Here is a 9,118-nt window from a genome sequence, read left to right on the forward strand (position 1 = left end):
GGGCTGACATGACTAGTCATAAACCAAAAGTGGCACAGACTTACAGGGACAGGCATCCATGACCCAGCTTCGAACGTGTCGGTCATCAGCAAGTGGGTCCGGGCTGTAGCACTGGGCTAGCAGGACTCCGGTAAACTGGGCTGTAGCGGGCTAACAGGACTCCGGTACTCAAAGCGTGACATTTCCCCAAAGGGACAGACACAGGAACGAAGAAGGACACATGCCGGCCAGCCTAAGTGTTCCAGAGCAGTAGCAAGCTACCATGGCTCAGCGGTAACACTAGGAGACATTTCCCGGTAAGAGGGGCTACTAAGGATAAACAACTAGGTAGTCAGATCCCACACATACCAAGCATTTCAATCATACACACAATATGCTCGATATGTGCAAATACAACGAAGCATCACAACATGACTCTACGACACAAGTACTTTATTTAAGGCTCAGAGAGCCATACATAACATACACAAAGGTACGGGTCTCACGACCCAACATTCAAGTCATACAGTCATACAAACCAGCAGCGGAAGTAACTTGTCTGAGTACAGACAACTAGTAAAATAAAAGAGGCTTGGAAATCCTAGCTATACTACGTGGTCCTTCACAAGCTCAGGGTCACCACCTGGGCCTTTAGCCTACTCGTTGATGTCAACGTCTACGTAGAACCCATCAGAAGGGGTTGCAGCGTCTTCTGTAAAATGTAAATTATAGCAACATGAGTACAAAGGTACTCAGCAAGTCTTACATCAGATCCTACATACATGCATATTATCAAGAAGGGTTGGTGGAGTTATTGCAGCAAGCCAGCTTTGACTCTTGGCTAGGCTATCCTACGATACTCCAACTTGAAATGGTTTTGCGCACACGAGTCCACTACTCACCACTTCAATACACTACCGAGGATCCACCTCCGTCTCCCTATGGAAGAGCCATCCTCGGCACTCACACTTATCTTGAGGCTTTTAGCAGTTTCCATTTACTTGTCTATGAGCTGTATAGGCAACCAAGTAGTCCTTTACCGCGGACGCGGCTATTCGAATAGATCATGTTAACCCTGCAGGGGTGTACTTCTTCATACATGTTTCCACCACTTAGCGTCTGCACACGACATGTGCTCGGCAGACTTCAAGCGAAAGCCGACGTGGGTGTAGACCACGACCTACCTAAACACTTAAGCCTCTAGTCCAGGTTTATCGCCTATCCAGGTTCCATCCGCAGGGAGTCCGGCCGAGGTTTCCCATACGGCCCCGAACGATGTGAACAGGGTTCCCGAGATACCTAACGGGTATTCGGTACACCGTGCCACGTACCTACCGCATCACAGCCCACCCCTACGGTCAGCGCTGTCCACGGCCTCCAGTAGGCTACAAACACCAGAAACTACTTGCAACTCCTGGACAAAGAGCTAGGGTGAGTAAGAAGTCGAGCGGGGTCATATTTCAGGGCCCAATGCATGGTAGTAGCTGTATCTTAAATCGCACATACAGATCTCAGTGCTTAAGGTCGGCTTCAATGAAACAACCCACCATGTACTCCTACATGGCCTCTCATCGATGCCTTTACCAAATCGTGTTCACCACACCACTCTCATTACCGACATAATCATTTCACTCTAGCCCATCACCCAGATGAACCAGACCTGACACGACTCTAAGCATAGCAGGCATAGCAAGGTAGGAACAACACATACATATGGCTCATACAACTCCTACACATGCTAGTGGGTTTCATCTAGTTACTGTGGCAATGACAGGTCATGTAGAGGAAGTGGGTTCAACTACCGTAGCACACAGCAGTTTGAAACGCGTTGTCTTAATGCAGTAAAAGAGAGCAGGAGCGAGAACATGGGATTGTATCGATATGATCAAATGGTTGGTTGCTTGCCTGATGGTTCGATGCACTGATACGGTTCTTCGTTAGGGTAATCACGGTACTCCTCGGAGGCAGAACCTGTCGCAAAGGACACCGATACACAACCATCACCAAACAATGTGCAACAATATGATGCATGCATGAACATGGCAATATGAGTGTGTTGGGCTAATGCAACTAAAACCAGAAGGGTTTGAACCAATTTGAATCAAAGATTCAAATTTCAAACTCAGGCATGGCCTTTTAAAGTGCTTTTCCTTGTTCTGCATTAAACATCAAGTTAACTTGCTTAGTCATGCATGAAAATAGTATAGATGGATAGATTGGATTTTTCTGATCATTTTTCATATATAATTTGTCTGATTTGGAGTTACAGAATAAAAGTTATGAATTTTTGAAGTTTAAATAATATTCTGGAATTTCCTGATTTAAATTAAATCCAGAAATATATATATTGCGCCAGCATGATGTCAGCATGACGTCAGTGGTCAACTGCGGCTGGCTGGGGTCAAACCTGACGTGTGGGGTCCACACGTCAGTGACAGGGGGGTTTAACAGGGTTAATTTAATCCTAATTAGGAGTTAGTGGCGCTGGGGCCCACTGGTCAGTGTCAGGGGGGTTAACTAACAGTGATTAGCGCTAATCTAACCACCTGGTCGACGGGGCCCACGCGTCAGTGACCCTGGGGGGGTCAAACCCCAGGTCGAACAGGTCAAACCCACCGGCGACATGACGCCGGCGAGGCCCGAGACGGCGGCGCGATACGGAAACGCGCTACAGGGCACGGGCGAGGCCGTGCTTGGGCTCGTTGGAGAGCCCTTGCTCCCGCGCGTCGAACAGTGGTGGTGGCCGTGCCTGTGGTGGCCGGTACCAACGACGGCGAGCTCGTGAGCGGCGGCTGGAGTTCGGGTGCGGTCGGGATCGGCGCTGCTGCTCGCAGGTGAGGGAGCTGAGGCGCTGGAGGGGCTCTACGGGTCGCGGCAAGCACAACGGGTGCACGCCCGTGACCAAATGGTCACCGGGGCTTCGCCGGCAGCGAGCCCGTGCGGCGGAGCGTCTCGGCTCCGGTAGAGGGGCGGCTAGAGCTCGAAATCGAACATGGGGTTAGGGGGAAACGAAGCAGGGGCTCATGGGGATCATGCAGGGAGGGTCAGTGAGCTCGGGGGAAGCACGAACGGCGGCGAATCGACGGCGACCATCGGCAGCGGTCGAGGACGAAGACGATGGCGTGGAGGCGATGCAGAGCTTCCCGAGGGGCTTGGCTTGGTGGGGAGGAAGAGGGGGTTGCGGCGGAGCTCCTGAGCTCAGCGGAGGGGCGAGGGGTGGCCGGTGACGGCTGCTATGGCGAACGGCGGCGAGGGGTGCATTCGGACACGGGAGAGAGAGAGCAAGGGAGAGGAGAGGAAGAACCGGGGGAGAGTGAGAGAGAACGTGGAAGGGCGTGGCGTCGTTCCAGGCCATCCAGACGAGGAGGGGAGGGGCAGGCAGGCAGGCGAGCTGGTGGCGTGGCGCGATGGCGCGCGCGCGCGCCGGGCACACTCCCCTCCCTCTGTCGAGGACGAAGACGACAGAGGAGGGAGACGGGCTGGGCCGGCCAGCTGGCTGGGCCGGAGGCGCCAGGTAAGAGGCCCAGGTAAGGTTTCCCTCCTTTATTTATTTCTGTTTTCTAATTTCTGACATTTGTTTTGATTTAAATAAAATATTAAATCATTTTATTATCTTATGCCAATTTTTGCAGGAGCTAGATATATTATTCCAGAGCTCCCCAACAGGTGGCATAATTTTTGGACATATATTAATATATATAACTAATATATTTCCAATGCAAATATTTATGCATTAATTCCAAATGCCCAAAATAAATACCTATGAGCTCTTAAAAATATTGGTTTGATTTTTATCTCTGTCCAATATTTTCAGAGAGCAACATGAGCATTTTCTTGGACCCTTTTGGAGAAATTTTTATTTGGGTCATTTTTCAAAATGATTCTGAGGGTTTCACAAATCCCCATTTCAAATTAAATGGAATTTTAAACATGATGCACACACTCTGATGCATGACTAGCTAGGGTGTGACAACTCACCCCCACTCAAAAGAATCTCGTCCCGAGATTTGGGTTCCTCCGGGAAGAAGGCGGGATACTCGAGTCGAAGACGATCCTCCCTTTCCCAAGTTGCTTCATCCTCAGAATGGTGCGACCATTGAACTTTGAGAAACTTGATATTATGACGTCGGGTGGTACGTTCGGCCTGATCGAGGATACAAATGGGGTACTCTCGATATGTAAGATTATCTTGGAGATCAAGCGTTTCGTGGTCCACTCCACGGATAGGATCCGAGAAGCAACGCCTGAGTTGAGAAACGTGGAAGACATCGTGGACTCTGGAGAGGTGCGGAGGTAGTTCCAACTGGTAGGCAACTTCTCCTCGTTTGGCGAGAATGCGAAAAGGTCCAATGTAACGAGGAGCCAATTTGCCTTTGATACCGAAACGATGGGTTCCCTTCAGAGGGGTGACCCGAAGATAAGCCTTCTCGTCAACCTCGAAAGTCATAGCCTTATGTTTTCGGTCATATTGACTCTTTTGACGAGATTGGGCTGTTTTCAACTTTTCACGAACGATACGAACTTGTTCTTCTGCTTCCTGAATCATGTCCGGGCCAAAGAATTGTCTTTCCCCGGTCTCTGACCAGTTAAGGGGTGTTCGACACCGTTGTCCATAGAGAACTTCAAAAGGGGCTTTACCCAAGCTAGATTGATAGCTGTTGTTGTAAGCGAATTTGGCAAATGGAAGGCACTTCTCCCAGTCCATTCCGAATGACATAACAGAGGCTCGAAGCATGTCTTCTAGAATCTGGTTGACGCGTTCCACTTGACCACTCGACTGAGGGTGGAAGGCGGTGCTAAAGGAGAGACGGGTCCCCATAGCATTTTGGAAGCTTTCCCAAAATCGAGAGGTGAAAAGACTTCCTCGATCCGAGTTAATTTCCAAAGGAACACCATGGAGGGACACTATTCGGGAGATGTATAAGTCTGCCAGCTGACTAGCGGTTATACTCTCACGAACAGGTAAGAAATGGGCTACTTTGGAAAGACGATCGACAACGACGAAGATAGCATTATTCCCTCTCTTGGTCCTGGGAAAACCGGTAATGAAATCCATACCAATTTTATCCCATTTCCATTCAGGAATAGCTAAGGGTTGAAGGGTGCCAGCAGGCCGTTGATGCTCTGCTTTTACACGACGACAGACGTCGCAATTAGCAATATACTGAGCAATTTCTCTCTTCATCCTAGTCCACCAGAACCTCTGGCGTAGGTCCTGATACATCTTAGTACTACCGGGATGAATGGTGAGAGGGGATTCATGAGCTTCCTTAAGGATCAACTGCCGTAGATGCTGGTTCTTGGGAACCACTAGACGGTTCTCAAAGTACACAACACCATGATCATTTGTGGAGAAACAACTAGCACCTCCGCTAGCAATGTTCTCTTTGATTTTAAATATTCCCTTATCTCGCTTTTGGGCAGCGATGATTTGATCCGTAAGAGTAGGTTTTGCCACCAAGGTGGAAAGAAAACCTTGAGGAACAATGTGAAGGTTAAGCTTCCGAAATTCCTCATGGAGAAGCGGTTGACTTTGTTGTAACATCAGGTTGTTACAATAAGATTTACGACTTAGCGCATCAGCCATGACGTTGGCTTTCCCTGGGGTGTAGGTTATTCCTAAGTCGAAGTCTGTGATCAACTCAACCCAACGTCTTTGCCTGAGATTCAGATCCGGTTGGGTGAAAATGTACTTCAGACTTTGGTGATCAGTGAATATTTCGCAACGGTTACCGAGGAGGTAATGTCGCCAGGTCTTGAGTGCATAGACTACGGCTGCAAGCTCTAGATCATGAGTAGGATAATTCTCCTCATGTGGGTGCAATTGCCGTGAAGCGTAGGCAATTACGTGTCGATCTTGCATGAGAATGCAACCTAGTCCTTGTCGCGAGGCGTCGCAGTAGATAACAAAGTCCTTGGAGAAGTCTGGCGGTACCAGTATGGGAGCAGAGGTCAGGCGTCTTTTCAGTTCCTGAAAGCTGTGCTCACATTGTGGAGTCCATTCGAACTTCTTATCTTTCTTGAGGAGTTCGGTTAGAGGTTTGGCAACTTTGAAGAAGTTCTTGACAAAGCAACGACAATAGCTCGCTAAGCCCAGAAAACTCCGAACTTGCTTGACCGATTCAGGTGGAGTCCAATTAAGGACGGCTTGAACTCGCTCAGGGTTAACAGCAATAACTTTACCAGATATTACATGACCCAGATAGGTCACTTCTGACAACCAGAATTCACATTTAGAAAATTTGGCATAAAGGCGATGCTCTCGAAGTTTCTTCAACACTAGCCTTAGATGTTCGGCATGTTCTTCCTCGTTCTTGGAGTAGATGAGTATATCATCGAGGTAAACCACGACGAATTTATCCAAATACTCCATGAAGATTGAGTTCATTAACCGAGAAAAGGTGGCTGGAGCATTGGTTAATCCGAAGGACATGACGGTGTACTCGTATTGGCCATAACGAGTAACAAAGGCCGTTTTAGGAATGTCCCCGTTTCTGATTTTGATTTGATGGTAGCCCAACCTCAAATCCATCTTGGAGAAGGCTGAGGATCCAGCGAGCTGATCATACAGGTCGTTGATCCTGGGAAGTGGATATTTGTTCTTGATTGTGACCAAATTGACAGGTCGGTAATCTACAACCATCCGGTCCGTACCATCCTTCTTCTTGACGAATAGGACGGGGCAAGCCCACGGAGATGAGCTAGGTCGGATGAAACCCTTTTTCAAGGACTCATCGAGTTGTTTCTTAAGCTCGGCTAGTTCTAGTGGTGCCATCTTATAAGGTCTTCTAGCAATCGGAACGGTTCCTGGAATGAGATCTATTACGAACTCAACATCCCTGTCAGGTGGAACACCTGGCAATTCCTCTGGGAAGACATCCGGGAAGTCACGGACTACCGGAACGTCTTCAAGGTCTGGCAAAGGGCTGGCGTTAAGAGAATATAACTGTCGCTTGGCTAATCGGGTCAAGACATTGACTATCTTGCCCGAAGGGTGAGTGAGTTGAACAGTCCTAGAGAAGCAATCAATTTGGGCATGATGAGCCGACATCCAGTCCATACCCAGAATGATATTAATATCTGAAGATTTAAGAGCTATCAACGATGCAAGAAAAATAAGTCTGTCGACTTGGATTTCATTTCCATGACTTACTCTAGAAGTTTGCCATTTGGATCCCGGAGTTTGAATTACCATAGAGGTTGGCATATCACCGAATGCGACGTTATGCAAACGAGCATAATTTTCGGATATAAAAGAATGAGAGGCTCCTGTATCGAAAATAACAGATGCTGGGTGGCAATTAACAAGAAGCGTACCGAGAACGACGTTGGGATCCTCTTGAGCTTCTTCGGCCGAGATACAGTTGACATGGCCACGTGAAGCGGTGACCGGCTTGGCGTGGAATACTTTTCCTGTCGGCTTGCCACGGCCAACAGCTTTAGCAGACTGGTTGGGGTTGTTCTGGGGACACTCACGCATATAGTGGCCAGATTCCCCACACTTGAAACAAGTCACGGAACTGGTACGTGGAGGAGCATTGTTAGTTGGACCCCCATAGGGCTTGGCTGGAACAGACTGTTGAACAGGGCGAGGCGCCTGGAAAGATGGCCTCGGTGTGAACCTGGGTGGCAGGGCGGTGTTGGGTACCCATACGCGGCGCTTCTGAGGACCAGCACCGGATGAGGAACCCATGTCACGGCCATGCTTGCGTGTTGCGTCATAGTCAGTCTGACCAGTTTCAGCACTGATAGCTTTGTTAACAAGTTTCTGGAAAGATGTGCACTCATGCAGACGGAGGTCACAGCGAAGCTCAGGACTAAGGCCCTTACGGAACCTTGCTTGCTTCTTGGCATCAGTAGACACTTCCTCAGTTGCATATCGTGCGAGATTACCAAACTCCCTGCTGTAAGCATCCACAGAAAGTCGGCCTTGGGTGAAATTGCAAAATTCCTCACGTTTACGGTCCATGAGACCCTCCGGAATGTGGTGTTCACGGAAAGCCTCGCTGAATTCAGCCCAAGTAGTGACATGGCCCGCTGGGCGCATAGCTCCATAATTCTCCCACCATAGACTGGCGGGGCCTTCAAGATGATATGCAGCAAAGGTGACCTTGTCAGCCTCCGCTACCAGCGCGGAACGCAGTTTGTGAGAGATACTGCGAAGCCAGTCATCAGCGTCGAGAGGCTCGACAGAGTGGTGGAACGTGGGTGGATGTAATTTGATAAAATCACTGAGTGACACCACGTTAGTCCTCTGATGGTGTGCCGTGTTCTGTTCAATACGCTCCAACAAACGGTTGGTCTCCCGCTTGCTTCTCTCAGCTTCCATCATAACCTAGGCTAGGGAAGGAGGATGAGGCAGATTTGCATCCCTGACTTCACTGCCCTCGGCCTGCTCTTGAGGAGCAGGGTTAGTGCGCGTGTTGACCATCCTAGGTAAACAAGACAATGATTTAATCAGGATGATAAAATTCCGACATAGGATATAAAATGTAAGGAATAACTCGAAATGCAAGATGATCATCCGTATGACATGGTAAATACAGAAACTGCTTCTTTATTCCATCGTCATACACACCATACAGGGTTTAGTACAAGACCAAACAAAGTACTATTACGGTGAAAAGAGGATTACATCTCATCAGAGGCATCCCAAGCTCCTATACATTATTTTTCTACACCTCCGGAAAGAGTACAAACTAGGTCATATCCCACGAGTCACGCGGGACGATAGATGACACAGCTAGTGCGAACTAGTGATACTACCACTAACTCAGACCGATCCGTAGTAGTCCTCGTAGAAGTCACCTCCATAGCCTGGAAGCTCAACATGATCATCCGGAAACAGACGATCTCGCGGAGCTTGTGGACCATAGGGGCTAGGATGAGGTCTTGGACCAACAGACGGTGGCCTGCGGGGACCGCGAGGTGGGGTGATGCCTCCTACATCACGCCAACCCATCACGTCTGGCAGAGCAGATCTCACAGGATAGAGATCGCGCATATCCGAATATCCAGCTTGCACTGCCGGTGCAAACCGAGTCAATGTGGCCCAGTGGTCAGCACGGGTATTGAAGAGCTCTAACCTCAAGGCCCGATTTTCACGGTCCTTATCCTCGAGCATCTCAGCAGTGGTGCG

This window comes from Triticum aestivum, chromosome 4A (genome assembly GCF_018294505.1).
Source record: "Triticum aestivum cultivar Chinese Spring chromosome 4A, IWGSC CS RefSeq v2.1, whole genome shotgun sequence".
NCBI classification, from domain to species: Eukaryota; Viridiplantae; Streptophyta; class Magnoliopsida; order Poales; family Poaceae; genus Triticum; species Triticum aestivum.